Raw genomic sequence first — 18,715 nt, 5'->3', positions numbered from 1 at the left:
TAAACTCAATGTGTTGATGTTGTAATTGATGATAAATTTTGAACTATTACAATACAATAATTTCAAGTATTTTATGCATTAATCGCTTGCACTTGATTTTAGAAAAAATGGGACAGTGGTAGTATATATTTGTCAATCTATTGAGTGATCAGTAGTTATTTATCTGGTTTAGACATGTATTTGGAATAGAGTAGTACTAGTAGAGTTCAAAATTTGCTTTGTGGAACCAGGGATAGCAAAGTTTAATGATTCTAGCTGATTTTTAAGAGTTAAGTTTGTGAATTTTTGTACTTATTCCAGTTAAAAGATTAGGGGCTTTAAGCAGGAAATAAGAGTGAAAGATGCGACTATAAAAGGAACTTACGGTCCACATACAAATAAATAAGGAAATTAATTGTTCCAATGAGTAATAGATAAAAAGATCATGAATAATGAATGATAGAATGCTTCCAAGCTTACAAATTAATATATTTACAGATTTACTAAAAAAATATCAAAGCACACAAATCATATATTTACAGTGAGTGAACATTAATATTTTTCTTCTACGAACCAAACTTGTTGCCATTGAAGGGTGAAAAATATAAAAACAAAGGCAACTAAAAGAGAAAGAAAAACAAAAAAATCCTAAATTTCTAGTGGAGTATTTCTTTGTTACTTTATTGGCCTGAAAGTTTATTGAAAACTTACAAGTTTTGGAATGAAAAAACCCCAATACACAACTTTCTAATTTCGTTCATACTAAACTAAGGGATGACATTATTATATAGTATAGAAGCGTAGAAGTATGTATCATATAGATGAAAAGAAAACCAAACAATTTCACAAAATTTATTAAAGAAAATATTAAACAAAGCATCATGAGACACAATTAATAACTAAGAAAATCAAACACTACAAATCACATAATGGAAAATATATATTTGAAAATATTTAGGAAAGAACTACTAGCATACACCACAAAGAGATTAATTTTTTAGTTTTATTTTGTCATTTGTGCAGCTTACTATGACCCTCTCTCTCTCTCTCTCTCTCTCTTTTTCTTTTTTAAATTGGACTTTCTTTGTGCTTGTTTTCATTTGAAGACATAATAGTTTGGTCTTTATTGATTGATTTAAGAGAGCAATGCATTTCTTGAATATATTATAATCTATCAAGAGCATTGTAGAAACTTTTGGTTTCTTCAGTAATATGCTTCATACTAGATATGCTTCTAGTATGCTTGATAGTATTGATTTAGATTGCACAACCGGGATGCAATCATTAATGGTGCATGCATGCATAAATAGCCTTAGACTCATCTAAGAATCTTCATTAGAATTACCTAGTCATCTTTAATGAAGCTCTTCTTGGATTGTCCAGTTTGGACAGTTCAGAAGTAGAAGTCTATATTGTAATTAGTAATTTTATCGTTTATAATCCATCTCGTGGAGATTTCGTGTAGCAGCTCCTTACGTTCTCCAGGTGCATACTAGACAAGATGTAGTAGTACACCTAGTCTATGTTGTGTACTTGGAGAACCATGGAGAGATGCTACCGAAATTTCATTAGAGATGAACAGAGTAGCATGAGCTGCTTTTTACATAGATTGTGCATTCTTGAATGGAAAAGTAGGATGGACCAACATATTAGAGACCAGTTAGAGGTTAATGATGTCATGTCGCATGCATTATAAGTTATTTAATTGAGGTTAAGATTAATTAAAATGAAATGGTAATTTTGAACTTTGTTGATTTGGCAATGACATTTGTAGTGTAAGACAGAGTCAGATGGATAAATCAACATAGGTTGCACTCGGAATACATGCAAGGAGTTAAGGAATTTATTAAATTTGCATGCGAAAATAATCCGTTGTTGAATGAAGTCACATGCCCATGTAAATGGTGTCGTAATGTCAAATTAGTGGAGAAAGGCCTGTTAGGGAAACATTTAATGATCAACGAGTTTCTTTCAAGTTACACCAGTTGGATTTTTCATGGGAAGAATTTTTCGTCGCCCGTGCCACACAATATGAATGTCGGGCAAACTAATTCGAATGATGGTAATAAAACTTATGAAATTATATACGAGGGATTTGAACTTCCTCCACCAAGCTTTATTCATGAGGTAGCAAGTTCTGGTATAAAACAAGGTCCAGATGAAAAAAATCGAAAAATTCTTCAATTTATTAAAGGAGACCGAAAGAGAGTTGTATCCTGAGTGTCAGAAGTTTTCAATGCTCTCATTTGTTGTTCGGTTATTGCACATCAAGTGCCTTAGTGGATGGAGTGACAAGTCTTTCACGATGTTGCTTGAGCTTTTGAAGGATGTGTTTCCAAAGGGTGAAACTTTGCTAAAGTCATTTTATGCAACTAGGAAACTCCTTAAGGACTTGGGCCTCGATTATCATAAGGTACATGCATGCCCAAATTGCTCACTATATTGGAAGGAAACAGCCAGTATGGATAATTGCATAATGTGTCATATGCCTAGATATAAACAGTTTGAGGGAGAAGAAAATGATGTTAACAAGAAGCAACAAAGAATTCCACAGAAGATTGTCAGATAATTTCCTTTGATTCCAAGGCTTCAAAGGTTGTTTATGTCATCCAAAACATCTTCTTTAATGAGATGGCATGTAGAGGGCCGAATTGGTGACGACAAAATGAGATATCTTGCTGACTCTCCTGTCTCGAAATTTTTTGATAATTTGTATCCCATGTTTGCCAGTGACCCTTGTAATGGCATGTTAGGTTTAGCAACAGATGGATTCAATTTATTTAAGGCAATAAATGTCTCTCATAGCAGTTGGCCAGTTATTGTGATACCATACAATTCGCCACTATGGTTGTGCATGAAGCAACCTCATATGATGATGACATTGCTTATCGATGGTTCTTCTTCACCTAGAAATAACATTGACATCTACTTATACCTTGTAGTGGATGAATTGAAACAATTGTGGGAAAATGGTGTTGACACGTATGATGCGGAAACTAATTAGATGTTCCGAATGCATGCAGTGTTATTGTGGACTATAAATGATTTTTCTGCCTATGCAGATGAATCCATGAAGAGAACAATAATGGCTTCATTTGGGAAGAAATGGAGAGATTGGAAAAGTTGAGTGAAAAAAATGAGATACAAACCCTTCAAGAATGATGCAGATAGGTGGGCTCATTGACCGGACAGAGTACATGAGGATCAATGGTGGGCCTTGGTCTACTATTGGGGCACTCAAAGTGCATTGGTACAATTTTATTTATGTAAAAAAATGTTTATATATGATAATTTTTGATAATATCTTAAATGAATTTCGTATTCAACAGAAATCAAGTAAGAAAAATAGAAAAATTTGAAAGAAAAAGACATTACATTATAGAATAGGCTGGAAGCCTTTCTCAGTAGTTCAAGTGGAGTATAATTATTCTCTCACATCAATTAAAAATCTTTTATTTTCTTTTTTAAATTGAGTCATAATAATGTTTTGATATATGCCACACTAAATATAATAATGTTTTGATATATTACAGGAGACAAAAAAGAACAATGGGGCTTCTGCTAGTCGGCCACAGGTGTGGATGGCTGCATACATGAAAGATGTAATGTCAAATAGTGATTCAGTTAATGAGGTTATGGTATGTGATACTGCTTTATTTCTGGATTTTTAATATGATTTATATTGGAGGCTAATTATTGAATTCAAAACTGCTGACTCAAATAAATGAGTTAATGGAACACATTGAGGGATCTTCTACTGACCCTACAACATTATATGAGCAGATCTTCACACAAGTTATGGGCTCAAAATGACCTAGTCGTGTTCGGATGTTTGGATTGGGACTGTCCCCCCCTCCATTAATGTTTTTGGAGGTAAATATAGGCAGTCATAAGAGCAGAATCGTATCTTCCAAACTTGAGTTCAAGAACAAGTTCAAGAGCAACTTCAACGGTATCAAATACAGTTAGACTTGAAGATGAATGATGTAATGGAAAAACATATTCAGGTTATACGCATAGATTTTCAATGACAAATTGAGTTTTTGAAATCTCAATTGCAAGCTCTGGGCATACCCGTTGCACTAGCTGTTGCACCCTCATACCCATTACATAGGCAGCAGGTATTTTAACTATTTTTACTAGTTATTACTTTAAATTGCCTAGAGCTACTATACAACTTAAGCCTCTTATTAAATGATAGGTTATGGATTTACTCAGTAGTCATCCCACTGTTCGGCCAATGCCACATCAACAACAATCTCATACATTTTCATCCCAAGAGGTGAGCAATCATTTAACTTAAGCCTTTTTGACAATACAAACCTTATTAATTAAAATACTTATTCTTTTTAAATGTAGGTTCGCCTTTCAAAGAAAGAGAAGAAGGAGAACTAACAACGTTAGTAAGGAGTTCAAATATTATTTGTTCGAATAATATTACTATATGCACATGCTTAGTTTTTCGTTTATTTCATTATTGTATGCATGCATACCAAATGACGCTCCACATATTCAACGAAACTTCAAGTCCTTTTAAGACAAATTGAGATTATGACTTTCAAAATAGGCTCATTAGTATTAGTAAGTTGTAGGTTATTTCTTTGCTTCCAAAGCAACTTGTCAACTTATGTACGGTAGCATGTGTTTTTTCTTATTTATCTCAGTTACCTGTTTTTGTGGCTTCTAACTCTGGCATGCAATGTATTCCTGTTAACCCATTGAAGTATATGTCATCTTACGTTGTCTAGCAAGCATTTTCCATTTCATTCGAGCAGATATAATATTCATTTTCTTTTTGTGCAGTGCTCTCTGAAATAGCTGGTGAATGATGCATGGTAGTTTTTAAATTATATTCACAAATTTTAGTTTAGTTTATAAATTCACTAGTGTATGCCCGCACCTAAAGGCACGGTGTAAATAAGTGTTTCTCCTATTACATGCCAAGAGGAACTCACCTCCCATCCCACCATCATTGACCACCTCTCTCAAACTGTCTGAAACTTTCCTATTCTCTCTACCAATAATTGCAACAAATCTATAAAAAAAAAAAATCAATTCAAGATTGTAATTAGAGAAAGCCAGTCAGCATCATTAAGCATATCACAGAATCATAATAATTGCATTCCATCGAGGCAATATAATCAATTATTAACATAATTACCATACATGTAAAACAACTATAGTTTTCACTACCCAACTAATGAATCAGCAAAAATTAACAAAGAAAACACAACAAAACAGCACCACAATTGCTTAATGTTAAGGAAACAGACATAGCCATAAGAGGGAAACAAAAATAGAGAGAGATGGGGAGAGGTAGAAACAATGCTCAAGCAAAAAACCAGTTCAAGAACAGGAAATAAGCCCAGATTGAAAGAGAGAATGGCAGCCCAAATCTATATAATAAAGCATTCTAATAAAAATAGGAAATAAAACCCCAAATTTAAAACCCCAAATTCAATTACGTTGGTGAAAATTAGTTCGGTTCCTGGTTTGTTTGGTTGTACAATGAAGTCAACAAAGAAAATCAAACCCAGGTGAATTCACACACATATGTATAGACACAAATAATATACAATAAACTTTGAAAAACAAACAATCAGTCATACTTCAATTGTACCCCAAATAAAAGTAAATAAAAAAATACCTTCTTCCCCCCCTGCAAATCAATGGCCAGAAACTCAAAAGTTCCAACAAAACAAACCAGATGAGATTACCTAGATAAACTAAAGAAAGAGGAGCAAGCAATTTCAGATAAATATATAAATTGCAATGAGAGGAAGCGTGTGGTTAGCAAACAGATAAATAAAGCAAAGAAAGAAACTTCAACTAAAGAATTTAAGGACAAAAGAGATTACCCAGAAAGCATACTAAAGCGGAAGACAAACAAATAAAGCAAAAAAAGGAACTTCAACTGAAGAATTTAAGGACATGAGAGAATAGAGAACAAACTCAAAAACTGTTTCTCAGTATAACATCACTCTTATATTGTGCTTTAACAGAAGCCAGTATAATAAAGCAGATAATGCAAACTAAAGCAGAAGCTCCAGATTTTTTATAAATTAACATTAAACCGATATGTATAGACACAAATAATATGCAAAAACCACTTCAATTGTACCCCAAATATCAGGTAATGCAAACTAAAGCAGAAGCACCAGATTTTTTTATAAATTAACATCAAACCCATATGTATAGACACAACTAATATGCAAAAAAAAATTCAATTGTACCCCAAATAAAAGTAAATCAATAGCTAGAAAACTCAAAAGTTCCAACAAAAAATGCAATAACTACAATAATTAGGCAGTTGCTCTCAACAATGGCTTCAATCGAGAAGGAGGAAATAAACCAAGAAAGAGGGGGGGGGGGGAGGAAAGGGAAACAAACACATATTACTAAACCAAATCTTACAAACTTGTGTGTTTTAGAGCAATCCAAATACTTGAAAATGATATCCAGAAAATACCTAATTAACAAATCAATTTAAGGTTTAGAAAAATAAAAATCAAAATCAAAATGAGTACTTTGTTACTCTGTTATATGATCAAAGCCCCAATTCTTCTGTATACCTTGCAATGAAGAAGAGCGTGACGAAGGAGGAGGAGCGTTGGTAGCAAAGAGGGTGGGCGTCAATGAAGAGAATTGAAATCAAACGTTGTTGAAGAAGAGCGTGATGGAGAAGGAAGAGGAGGAGGATGAGCATCGGTTGTGATAGAGAGGGTGGGCTTCTGTTCAAGAAAAAGAACAGAGAGAGAGAGAGAGAGAGAGAGAGAGAGAGGAAAGGTGGGGGGTTGAGATGTGGAGGAGCGTCGGGTGGGTTTTTTTGCTTTTGTTGAAGAAGAAGAAGAACAGAGAGTGAGAGAAAGAGAGATAGAGAGACGGAAGGTGGAGGGGATGGGGTCAGATGTGGGTATATTTAGGCGGCAATCATCATTCATCTGAACCATCGATATATACTTAAAGATTCATCTCAGCCGTTAATATATCAAATATATATATTTTATATATTTTCAAAAACCCTTCTCCCTTATTATATAGATTATAGGGTAAATTAGATAAGTTTCCTGGTTTCTTTAAATTTATACGCTTCACAAGTTGCACACATCATAAAGCCAAAAATGATCCCTTATAGACATATTCCACTTCCAAATCAGAAATAAGTGGTTTTTATTATTTGAGGTGGCCATAGAAAATAATGCTATATATTTTGGAATTGTAGTGCTTCTTGTTATGTGATAAAATCTTCTTGTTAGTGCTTCTTCAAGTTTTAAGTACTGTACATAAGTATTGGGTACAAATTCTTCAATTTATGTTTATTTTGGTGAATCTGTTCTGATGCAGTCATATAGACCAGTGAAGACTACAACTTCTATGCTAAAACATGATTTTTGGATATGTTATTTTGTGGTTAATGTTAAAACATGATTTGTGGGTATGTTATTTTGTGGTTAATGGTGATTGGATATTAAATTGAATGGGAAAGTGAATTAATGCTACATTTGCCATTTGAATAAGAGTTATTATTTCATATTAGTGCTATTTTTCAGTTTTATTACAGATTTTTTTTAGTTCAATCACATAAAATTAGCACAATTTAAAAGAAGAAGAAGAAGATATCACGACGTTTCTAAAAACATCGCTAAATGTCATCGTGACGTCATGTTACCGTTAAGTACAACATTTGGCGGCATTTTAAATGTCGCCTATACTAATCTAACAATGTTTTCAAAGTGCCATAATGTTATAGCGACGGCCGCTTTTTTGACGTTTGGTACTAAACGTCACAAAAAGAATTAGCAACATTTTTCAAATCTATAGCAGCATTTTTTAAACACCGTTAAATGCGGAATTTCCAGCAATGATCTTAAATCTTGGGGCTACTGAAAGTTTATCCAGTCATTAATTTCAAGGTTTTGAGATTAGTCAAAATTCGTGTAAATTGACCCGAACACTCGATTATCAAAAACAAAATGATCCCTTCAATTGTAGGTGTTAAAACAAATCATTTTCGATGGATTTATGTCAATTAATATAATCTGTATCTGCTGGGTGATGCTTTGGTGGTTAATTAGAAGTGCTGTTCTTTGTAGTTCTTGTGTGAAAATACCCTAGTTTGAAATTTGATCTTCATAATTACGTTATACTACGTTTGGTGACTTTGTGGTTAAGAAACTATTATTATATTGGGTAAATTACACTGACATCTCCTGAGATTTATATTTATTATAGTTCCACTCTCACATTTGGGAAATTATACTGACCTCCCTTGTCAATATAATTATTTAACGGTGTTAACTTTTAAGTTAAAATGACATATTTACCTTTAATCTTGACATATACTTTAAAGGGTAAATTACATTGACACCCCTTGAGATTTCAATTTAATACGGATCCCCCTTGACATTTAAAAAAAAAAAAAAAAAAACTAATTTAATAAAAATAAATATGAAGAAATATATTTAATTTGTAAAAAATTATTTCTAACCACTCGAAAGATAAAAATTATATAAAAATGATAATTATTTTTTATTTTTTATTTCTTAACCAAATTAATTTTTAATTTTTAAAAAAAAGTTCTAAAAATCAAACCATACATAGCCTAAGAATTTTTTGATAAGTCCTTTTTTATGTTGGTAACTTATTTAATTATTTATTAATTTTACGATATTTTTACCATCTGAAACCTGTTTGGTAACCATTTCGTTTTTAGTTTTCAACTTATATTTACAAAAATTTAAAAATCTGTCATAAAAACTTGTTTGATAATTTTTTTGGTTTATAAATAGTTGTCTCAGTTTGTAAATTTAAGGAAAAAACGTAAATTCAAAAAATGAGTTTACGTTGGTTTTTAAATAGAAATTTAAAATTTTGACTAATAAAATTTTTTTCAATTATTATTTTTTTCAAATAATATTTTTTTCAATTAATTTTTTTTACAAATAATTTTTTTCCAATTAAATTTTTTTTTTCAATGAATTTTTTTTCAACTAATACTAACTGAGGGAGCAATTAGTAATGCTACTTTAAACCTTGGGGAGAGGATTGTAATTTCTAAAATGTGAGGGGTGTCAATGTAATTTACCCAGTGAGGACAAAATTGATATTTAAAAAAATTAAATTGCTGACATCAGCAAAATCTGTTAGTTGACTTAACAGTCAACTAACTGAGGGAGCAATCTGAAATGAAACTTTAAACCTCAGGGAGAGGGATGTAATTTCCAAAAGGTGAAGGGAGAACTATAATAAATATAAACTTCAAGGGATGTCAATATAATTTACCCTTTGTTTGAGATTTGAGAACATTTTACAAATTTATAAAACGAAATTTCTTTTTGAAGATAAGGTTTTTTCTCTAGTTTTTTTTTTCTTTTTTTTTTTTATAATTTGAATGAGAAAATATTAATTATGTAATAATTAATTTAGAATATATTATTTCTTATTACTTGAAACAAATTGAGACTTCTTTTAAAAAAAAATTTTATCGGCAAAGAAAGATTTTATTCAAAGACACAGAATACATAAAGGGTAGTTTTAAGGAAAAGAAAAACTACATTTCCAATTATGTTGGCACCGAAATGCTAGACCAATCATGTGCGCTCAAAGCAACAGGACAACAGAAAAAACAGCTAACAACAAGAACTTACAAAAGTAAAGCTGAAGAGATTTCAGCTCCACTCCCATATCCAAATGCAGAAAAACTACTAAACCCTGCCAGGAACAGAGGACTGCAAACTCCTCCTCTACCATCATAGCCCACCAAAACCAAGAAACCAAATCATAAGGGCTGCAACCTAGCAAACAGAACCAGGGGTTGCTGAGCACTTCATTAGCAACACACTCCTTGCACCCAAAGGTACATTCACCTACAGGCAATACACAATACGATCTTCTGAATATTTAAAACAAACTTATTAACTAAGTAGAACCTACCAACTGAGCGAGTCTTCATCCAAAGAGCTACCCTCACTTTAATTAGCTCACATAAATCACTGCAATTGGGTTGTGGACCACTGAAAATGTAATCATTTCTATGCTTCCAGAACGACCACAAAACATGCAAAGGTATGGTTTTCCACAATTGGTGTTCCCCTTTCCTGAATCTTGATCCAGCCGACCATGATAAGAGCTCTTTTACTGAACCTGGAATAACCCACTAAATCCCTCACCATTCAATAATATTTGACCAAACTTCGCGCACACATGGACAAAGGAGTAATACATGATTTAAAGATTCAACCTCCGATTTACAAAATACACAAGTGCAATCCACACTTCTAGCCAAAGCTCCTCTTCTATGAAGATACTCAGTGGTCTTTATTCTTTCCACACTAATTGTTCCAAATAATATCAGGTAAGTCAAGGATTGGGCCATAAGCGGATTCACACCACTTAAATACAGAACTCACTTTAAACACACTTGAACTATCCGTTTTCCATATAATGTTGTCCACTGATTTAGACCTCAATATTGACCCTTAACACGAATTGAGACTTGAGATGGAAATAATTTAAGATCAACTAATACTTGGGTTGCGTGGGCCACGTAGTGTAAGAACCGAAAATTGTTTGTCTGCTTGTTAGAACCCGAGAACCTGCACAAGATTGGGAACTAGTAATCTCTATGGAATAGGGTGGATGAAGATTGTCTGAGGTTGAGATAAGATGTGTGTCTAGAATCACAACTATATATTTGTTCAAGAAAGTGATTTAATTATTATTGTATTGCACTATTTTGCATGTGTTTCAGGTATTATGAATTTGTGGAGTTTATTTCCTTTATTTGACTTGCATGAGTTGGCCAAGTAAAAATGGAATTGTAATTGAATTACTAAAGAAAAATCAGTAAAAATTTGTGTATTTCATAGTAGCATTACCTTTATTTCTTTTTTTTTTTTTTTTTTTTTTTTTTTTTTTTTTTTTTTTTTTTTTTTTTGATGAGCAAATGGAAGGATTTCATTGATGATAAACCAAGTAGAATGGAGTACACATCAACAAAACAATGGTGTAAAAACTATACTAGCTAGCATTATCGTTGCATGCATTGCTTATCTTATATAAATTTGGTTGCAGAGGATTGTACTAAGGCCCCGTTTGTTTGGGGTTATAGGGAGAGGATTGGGTTTGATAGTGAGGTGACACTACAGGAAATGTTTGTTGTCACGGCGTTTAAATAATGGCGTTTTCTTAAACGTCGTCTTTTTTAATATTTAACGGCGTTTTATAAACGTCGCCTTTTGTGCTAATCACAACGGCACCGTTTAGCTGATAGAAAACGCCTCTGAATGTGTTATAATCTCTCACACCCTCTTCCTCCCTCTTGAGACTCTCATTCTTTACTCTTAAGTCTCAGAAAGAAGATGCCTCAAATCTCTCGCTCACTCTCTCACTTCAGCTCGGTGATCCCTTAAATCTCAGAGTGATTTCAGAATAGGAATCGATTGGAATCATCTCGGTGATTTAATTTGTTTACCTATTCCATTTACATAGAAATCACTGAGAGGTAAACCTATCTACATCAAACTTCAAAATCGATTTCATTTACTGAGAGGTAAACCTATCTGCATCAAGCTCAGTGATTTTGATTTCGATTTCATTTTTTTTTCTCTCTCGCTCATTTTCACTCTTCTCTGTCACCAGACTCATCTCTCTCTCTCTCTCTCTCTCTCTCTCTCTCTCCCCTCTGCCGATCTCATCCACACTCACCGCCGCTGCTGTCTTCTCATTATCGCCTCAGATCGACAGCTACAGTGGTGGAAGAGGATGGCGGTGGTGGTGCTCGTTGAAGAAAAGAACAAGAGACGAGATCTGAAGGATTTCGAACTAATTAAAGCCAGATCTGAAGGTTTCAAAGAACACCTGATCCAAATATGGGGGTTTCGAATCAGATATATTGGTAAGCTCCTTCGCATCCTTCCGTTTTCAGTAAAAACCTCTTTTCATCAACTTCTGTATATGTTTGTGTATGTGTGTGTGAGAAAGTGTTGAAGAAGAGGCTGTAGTGTTCTTGATTTTCCCCCTTTGTTTCTTGAATTCTATAAATCTCACCAACAACAATGGTCAAGTTTATGTTTCTGTTCTCTCTCTCTCTCTCTCTCTATATATATATATATATGTATATCCACATATCCAAGATTTGTATATTTATGTATTTGTTGTTTGTTGTTGTTTCAGCTGCTGATACAATTTTATAATTAAAAGGATTTAAATACACAATTTTAAAATTAAAAAAGTAAAATAATAGTCAATAATAATTGAGAGATTATTCATATGATTAACCTTTAAAAGTTGAAACAAATATGTAGTCATGGCATTTAACATCATGAATTCACTTCCACTTTTGAGCTTTTTATGTCTAAGATAAGATTAAATGTTCTCAATCAAAATAGACTTTATGAAAGTCAGTCATAGAATCACTTACATGAGATTTTTCCAACAAAGTAAGAGGCATCATTAGAGAATTGACAGTGTAGAAGTGTGTAATGCTTGGTTAGGGTAGAAGTGTGTACTCGTATGATTCCTTGAGATTACACACATGCCTACTTAAGGATTGTAGTCTTCAAATTTTCAACATAAATGTGTTTTGAAATCTAAATGGTGTTTTTGTTTTGATGTAATGGCTGTTGGTTTTTGGAGCAGATTCCTTGTCCTCTCTTTGTAGTTTGTTTTTGCTAGTCAATAAAATTCTTCATTGCCGATCAAAAAAAAAGTTGTGTTTTAAATCTAATCATTGTTTAAGTGTTGACTCCCATAAGGGCTCAATCAGCAATCCATCTATATCTTTATATGAGGCTTATTAGTAAGTTTAGTGTTAAACACTATCTGATGAAGAACTTCCTTTATTGATAATAATTGCTCCTAGATAGTGCTACTGCCTTGGAATCTAGGGAGGAATAAATGGCATCCTCTTTTTTCTCAGATTATCGACTTTAGCAGTTTTCCATAAGTTTTGGAAATTATGTTATCCAAACGCGCTAGAAGTTTAACTTTTAAGTTCTGATTGGGATTGCTGTATGGTTGTCCCATTGTTTGCATCTGAGAACTGGTTGTCCTTTGTCAGTTGATCAATCAATTTTGTGCAGACAGTTTGAGGGATGCTCACGGGGTTAATCATGGCTTAAGGTTTTTATACTGGTTTTTCTTTTACTGTTTTGTTCCTTCATCTTATACAAGAATGTAGCATGATTTGGGAAGAAAATGGAAGGAGAGAAGGGGGACACTAGCGCACTTCATCTATATCATGTTTTTTTTTTCTTCGTAGTGTTGTTTTCTTATGGGGCTGTAGTATGAGAAGTGGCATCCTTCTGTTGTCAAGAAAATGCAACCTCATTGTATATGACACCTCTGAAAGGTGGGTAGAAAATGTAGAATGACTAGGAATGAGAAAATGGATGAGCTTCTCTGTTATAAAATCTATTACACGGAGAGATAGTTGTGTTCTACAGACTAGCCTAGTGAATTTTCACAGTTCCTTAAAAATGAAAGTATAAACATATTGCATGATCTAAGCTGTATATGCAAACTGTGCTGACATTTGCCACTGCCTTTTTACTTAGTGTGGCCGTGTGTTGTTAAGAAGTTATCTGTTTACTATGTAAATTTTTGTCTGTCTGTAAGTAGTTCCTGTTTGGAGTTAATATCAAGCCATGCTTTGTCAATGAACCAGGTAGGACCTGCCCTTGCTCTAATTAAGGCTGAGGTGCCATGGTCAGCTCGAAGGGGAACCTTCTCTAATAAGGATCGTGTTTTGAAGACAGTGAAAGGGTAATTTATTCTGAAGATCTTTGTATGATTTCCTGACACCTGTGCAATCAAGTGATTATCACTTGCTATATTGTATGGATCCTTCTAAATGTTTAGTGTCTATGGTGGACACTAATAATATTCCTGCAATTTAGTTAATTTCACTCAGTCATGAACCATTTTTTTTTATATCAATTATTAAGGTTTTGAAATAGTTTATCTCTTCTCTGTGTATTTGATATTATAATTTAATTCTATCTTTGATTTAATTTAGTTAATATTGTTTCTGATTGCAAGAACAAATTGCTGGCTCTAGTAACTAATGATCTCATGAATGTCAGTTGACAGGAGTTTGCAGCTGAAGAATTTTTTTCTTGCTTTTAAAGTTAGCATATATGTTGAATGTCATTTCATATCAATTATGCATGCCGACTTCTGTCTTCGATTGCTATTTAGGATACTAAATAAGCCGACTCCAAAGAAGTTTGACCTTCTCAAGAGACAGCTAATTGATTCTGGCATCACAACAGCTGATATTCTGAAGGTTCCTCTTTTCTGTTCTTTTTTTTTTTTTAATTTTTAATTTTGTTTTTACCCCTCCATCCCCAAACCTCCCAGACATGGATTGGGGAATTTTCTTAATTATAATTTTACTTTCAGTTTGGTTTTTAAAGGCTAATGCAGATTCTGCTTGCAATGCACAGGATGTTATCTCCTTGATTTTTGACACGGCAGTGCTGGAACTAACATTTTGCCCCATGTATGCACAGCTGTGTTCGGATCTAATTGAAAAGCTCCCTCCATTCCCATCAGATGAACCTGATGGGAAAGAAATCACGTTTAAGCGAGTCCTCTAGTACATCTTCCAGGAGGCATATGAAGGCTCTAACAAACTTGGGGAAGAAGTAAAGCAGATGATTGCTCCTGAGCAAGAGTCAGAACGTAGAGATAAAGAAAGAATGGTCAAACTTCGCACACTTGGAAATAGTTAGTGTGAGTGTATTTTGGATCAATTAATGCTTTATGTTGTCCATAATTCCAATTTGTGCTTAACTACTCAATCAAGCATATATAACTTTAGAGGGTGTCATTTGTCCATAATTCTAATTTGTTCCAATTTGTTTTCTTTAGGCATGTTTGTTCCAATTTGCTCATAGTAGCTTTAGGCATCTTTTTCTTTTCCTTTTACGTTATTTTGTATAATTTTTAGTTTCTATAATTTATTTCTTTTTAATCAAAGTATAGGAATTTAGTTGGATTTGCATTTTTATTGAATTGGGCCTGTACACTTGTTTAAATGGGTATTTCAAGCTGGTGCCATCAATTATTTTTTTTATTGTCAATTAAAGGTCTAGATTTGTTCATCATAGACCTGTTCAACATTGGCCCAGATTTTTGGTTGGATTCAAATTTGAATTTGTATGTGATGGCAAATCTCAATTTGATAAGGTTATGCACATTCTAAAAGAAAAAATATGTTAAAGACCCTTTAGAAGTCTTGCCTAATTTGACATACATTGGTACAACATTGGTACAACATGACATACATTCTAAAAGAAAAAATATGTTAAAGACCCTTCAGAAGTCTTGCCTAATTTGACATACATTGGTGCAACATGCTACAAACAACAGAGTTTCAACCTACCTCAGTTGTTGAAATGGGTATCTCAACCTTGACCCAAATGCATTCAATTTTTTTAGACTCATTTTAGCTCAGTAGTTTCAACCTACCTTAGTTGTTTTTATCTTGAACAGCGCAATCTTTGTGGCTTTGAAGACTTGAGCTAAAGAGAATAGAATCATTCAATATCAGTTTGCAATGGCTTCACTAGGGCATCACCATGCATTGTAACATCTGACACAGAGACCTTGGTCATCATCCTGAACCTAACAGACAACAGAGTCATCCTCAACAAAATATGCCGATTTGTCATCTATTTAAATATTTGTTTTGATAGGTAATTGTCTATTTAAATTATAAAATTGTTTTTCCTACCTTAGTTATAATTACATTTGCAAAATAAAAAAACTCTAGTGATATGAGTAAAATATGTTTATTAAGCTACGTAATCCAACATGAACTAGGATACAAATCAGGTGCATGCTTGTTGAACAGTTTGACCAAAACTTTTATTTCTTTACTTACTAGATTATATCAACCAACAAAATGACCAGATAGAGTACATGGAAATTACTAACAAAAATGGGCTAAGTTTTATGTGAATTAAAATCTTAAGGACACTTGATATAATTATGTCAAACTTACAAATTAGAAATTAGTAATTATTCGATTTGTGATTCAATACAAGGCATTTCAATTCATGTTTCGAATCTCGATTTGACGACTATGCTCATAACATTTAATTAAGTCTCAATTTGTAATAAGATTCTCCTTTGTTTGTTGGTGTAATATAAGAACGTCAAGATGTACAACCTTGTTTTGGCACATGAGGTTCATCTCCCATTTGATGATTGCACTTTTAGGCATGAGCCAAAGGCTATTTTAATTACCTGTGACGGGTTTGTGTATTTTGATGTTAGCATTTTAGCAAGGTATCACATAAAATGGACAATCATGATTTCATTTTTATTTTATATCCACTTCGTTTTATTTTATTATATTATTAACTATGAAAGGGTTACTTATTCAGTGATATAGAATCAGTATCTCTGTTTACTTGCGTTCTATCTAAATTCATCCTGACAAATAGGATCATTTTGTGCTTGCACTAACATAAAATGTGTCTAGGTTTATCCTGAAGGAACACATTTGATGATTCCCTGGTTTGAAAGGCCTATTGTTTATGATGTTCGTGCACGTCCCAATCTTGTTGAGATATCTTCGGGGAGTCACGATCTCCAAATGGTAAGTTTGTTTTACAGATTTTCTTATATTTATCATGCACAAAATAAAATGACAACAAAACTTGCTGGTTTATTTTAGTGACTTTTTCCAGATATGGCATACTTGATCTCTTCATAAATTTAAAAGTTTTTTGAACTCTTGATTGAAGCCTGGATAAAAAGAATTGCGTGCCTCGAAATAAGGTTTCACTTTTATATGGTAGTCAAGGAGGTTAATTTATGGAAGCATTTTGATCTTTCTAAATACCTTTTGTAGATTTGTTTCTTGTTATTCGATCTGGGCTTTATTATCTGCACTAATATTTATTTAGCATTGCTATATGCTAGGAGGTCGATTGTCTTTAATTATTCTGGTATTTAATTCCTGCTATTTGTGCTGAATAGGTTAAGATAGCTCTTCGTGTCCTTACACGTCCTGTGCCAGATCAGTTGCCAACAATCTACCACACTCTTGGTGAAAACTATAATGAGAGAGTGTTGCCTTCTATAGTTCATGAAACACTGAAAGCCATGGTTGCGCAATACAATGCAAGCCAACTGATCACTCAGAGAGAGGTCAGTCAGACATTCCCCTTCCCCCCTTTCTTTGCAAATTCATTCTATAAGAGTTGAACCTGAGACTTCACAGACAGAGGGTGTTACACAACCACTCAGCCAAATGCCCTGGTTGACCAATGTGTAGTTTTGTCTATACATTGGTCAACCAGGAATGGTGGAAAGATTTATGTTTTAGGGTTTTTGTGGTCATTCCTCTCTTCATATCACATTTACACTGTTTGTTTTGGTAGAAAAATATTTTTTTGGTAAAATGTTTTCCATAAAAATTATTTTATGACAGTCATGGTTGCGGTGGTTGTGTTTTGGTGGGGTTGATGGCTTTTTCATTTAATGCCAAAAATAATTTCCACTTAAGTTCATTAAAATTAACTTATATTTTGTTGGACACAAAAATATTTTCCAACTAAATTTTTGAATTTTTTTTTTAAAATATTTTCTGCCAAAACATTTTGGGATTGTAGTTTAACAACAAACGTTGTGTTGCTCTTGATTGAGAAGTGCCGAAAGACACGAGTCTGATTTAGTTCACACGCTTTTGGAGTGTGAACATTACACTTCGATTTGTGAAAAATAATGAGATCCACACTTCGATTTGTGAACATTACTCTTTTTGAATATGGAGGCTATCATTTTAAACTAATTAAAATTTGTGTATTCTTCACACACTAATTTATTTTTCCAAAGGGCACTGAGAATTAGGATATCAAGGGGTTTGTACTTCTACTTCTCATAACATGCTCTGTTTATGGCATGACCCTTCATTAAAATCCTTTGGATTCTATTTACTGTGACTGTCAAGATTTATAAGGATATTAATTTCTGTCAAAGTCAAAAAGATTTTTATTTTATTTCTTATTACTATTAGGGGTCTTTATTGTATTGAGGCTATGATGGTATTGGGCTCACAGATGATTCAGTTTAATGTAATTTTAATGATATTTATAAATGATTTCAATTGAAAAAATACTTATCTTTTATGATTTTTTTTATATATAAATTTTTTTTATATAGCATTACACTAATCTTAATTATTGTTGACTTCTCTCTCTCTCTCTCTCTCTCTCTCTCTCTCTCAAAAAAAAAAAAAAAAAAAAAAAAAAATCTAAATTCAATTTTTCTTCACGCAATTGGAAAGGGCTCCCTTGGGATTAACTGTCTTGATGATTATTTGGTTTGAAGCAGAAGGGATATTTTGTTCATATTTCAGTATCTAATGTAGCCGCTCTAATTCTTGCTAAGTTGGACCAGGACAAGAGAAAATGCTGTAATGCAATTGTTATTGGAACTGTTAAAATTTGACAATATTTTGTACTCAATTTGGCTTGAAGTTAATGAGGCTTACACAACATCTCTATACCCACCAAAATCACATTTCTTTTTATTTACCGTTAATACCGTTAATGAGGCTGATAGAAATTAGATATTAGTAATTATTCTTTTTATTTACAGGAATGGAATAATTTTCAACTGATATTTTTGAAAGTGAGATAAGTAATTATTCTACCTTACAAATTAGTCAAGTGATCCCTAGAGATGTTTAGTGAGAAGTTATATTGGACAATGATACAAT

At 33.0% G+C, this 18,715-nt stretch overlaps 2 long non-coding RNA genes across 3 annotated transcripts; both read left to right on the top strand.

Moving 5' to 3' along the window:
* Window positions 1–3,756: 3,756 nt before the first annotated feature.
* On the top strand, window positions 3,757–4,882 carry LOC145823277 (uncharacterized). Its single transcript, XR_014365562.1, has 3 exons — window positions 3,757–4,100; window positions 4,181–4,261; window positions 4,339–4,882. It is a non-coding gene; the product is annotated as an uncharacterized LOC145823277 (long non-coding RNA).
* A 7,943-nt stretch (window positions 4,883–12,825) lies between these two features.
* On the top strand, window positions 12,826–17,139 carry LOC145823276 (uncharacterized). Of its 2 annotated transcripts, XR_014365561.1 has the most exons (5): window positions 12,826–13,743; window positions 14,179–14,266; window positions 14,427–14,715; window positions 16,472–16,588; window positions 16,972–17,139. It is a non-coding gene; the product is annotated as an uncharacterized LOC145823276 (long non-coding RNA). The 2 variants fall into 2 exon arrangements; XR_014365560.1 differs by having other exon boundaries at window positions 12,829–14,266.
* Window positions 17,140–18,715: the final 1,576 nt, after the last annotated feature.

This window comes from Camellia sinensis, chromosome 4 (genome assembly GCF_055761805.1).
Source record: "Camellia sinensis isolate YWXY chromosome 4, ASM5576180v1, whole genome shotgun sequence".
NCBI lineage: Eukaryota > Viridiplantae > Streptophyta > Magnoliopsida > Ericales > Theaceae > Camellia > Camellia sinensis.
The sequence above is the reverse complement of the archived record's forward strand: the minus strand, read 5'-3'. Positions and strand labels throughout refer to the sequence as shown.